Source organism: Octopus bimaculoides, chromosome 2 (assembly GCF_001194135.2).
Source record: "Octopus bimaculoides isolate UCB-OBI-ISO-001 chromosome 2, ASM119413v2, whole genome shotgun sequence".
In the NCBI taxonomy this organism is placed as follows: domain Eukaryota; kingdom Metazoa; phylum Mollusca; class Cephalopoda; order Octopoda; family Octopodidae; genus Octopus; species Octopus bimaculoides.
Window position 1 is genome coordinate 68,655,036 of NC_068982.1, and position 1,825 is coordinate 68,656,860.

Consider the following 1,825-nt stretch of genomic DNA (forward strand, 5'->3'; position numbering starts at 1 on the left):
ATATATATATATATATATATATATATACATAGGTAGCTAACTATTGTGTTGTATAAGCTCTTTGTATTTATATAGTCAGTAAAATGTTGTTTTTATGCACAATTGACAAAATGTTGATGAAGCAAGGCTTTTCTTTAAACCTTTTGGTATCAAATCACCCAAGACCCTCCTGGTTTTATGGTACTAACATCCTGTTTTAAAGTGATCTAAATTAAAGCTTCCTTTTAAAATTCCAGGTTTATGTTCATTTGAAACTGAACTTAATAAGACAAAGTCATTCTACTGTAATCTTTATTGTTTTAAAAATTAACTGAAAGAAAAATAAAAAATGTGGTAGCAAAAGGCTTATCTTCTTGTAGTTATCCTGATTTTTAAATGCCCTCAACTTGTCAGAGTGTTATATCCTATCAGAGATAGCAGCTGCATTACCCTTCTGCTCTTGTCTGAAGGTAGTAGATTGATCTACTATGCTTCTGGAGGGTTTTGTTGTCATGGTTTTCAAAGTTTGATCTTCTTCAGTACATTTTGGCCAATTTTTCAAGCACAATGACTGATTTTTTGATTGGGAATAATGTATAAATAGGGAATTTGCTTGATAGTAGTAACAAAAAGCCCTTTGTTTAGCACCAATTCTTCAGATTTGGCTAACTGGTTTTTACTAAAGTTAATCAATTTTACTGCTTGACATTTTCCTTCCTGAGGAACATTTGTCTTTTCCAGAACCTGTTGCTTTTTAATATTGACTGTTTTACACTTTTCAAACATTGTGCTTGGGATGTGCTATCATGACACCTTGAGGTGTTAGTAGGGTTCTTCTATTTTTTCAATTGATTTTTGATCATTTGTGCTCCAGGGATTGGTATTGGCTTGGATCATTGATTTTGGCTAATGGCATTCAGTTACTGTATTTTAAGATACGCTTTTTTCTCTCAAAACATCTCAAAAATTCATCCCAGGAACTATATCCAAGATTGCTTTAAAAATTACATGCTTTAATGCATTACAAACTTTATATTCTTAATATGTGCTGCTGAAATTGGTATGCATCTAATATCTTTGAGCATCTTTTATACCATCAAATATGGTACTGGTACTTGAAGTAATAAAAACAAAGTGATCCTTGGTGAGATATTGTCTCAGAAATGTCAAGTAATGTAACTGAATACTCCATGGTATTTAGTCAGACACTGTGCCATTTTTTGTCACTTCACCACTTTTAATCCTTTTAATATTAAAGTGTTAAAATATTGAAAAAAATATTTTTTCAAACCAGAAAGTCTAAATATTCTGGTGTCATCCAATAATTTTCCAACTTAGAAGAACATTTTCAGACTCTTGTAAAAGTAGGTTACTTCCATTATCAACAATAGCAACATCTTTACCAAACAACTGGATATGTAAAAAAAAAATATTACTCTCCCCACTCTCTCTCTCTCTCTCTGTTCTTGGTCAATTTTGGCCTACATCTGACTTAACCAATAACCATCAACTAAAAGTACACTCACACCAGTTCAAATTCTCATTTACATCACATGTCCAAATTTCATTTTTACTTTTTTTTTCAGCCAGCAACTTTTGATGCTTCTTCTAGACAATTTGTGTCTTGGTACTATGACTCTCAAATTTACTTTACATCCTAAATCATTCAATAAACCAAACCAAACTCATTTCCTTTCTCTTGTTGGAATTTTTCCAACTTTAAGCTGGCACATAGCCTGACACATGAACTATACAACACAGAAACTATTGTAAGCTTAACAAAAAAATCTAAATTAAAATATGTTTGAAATAGTTTGTTGTTAATAGTTTTTACTTTATTTAAAAC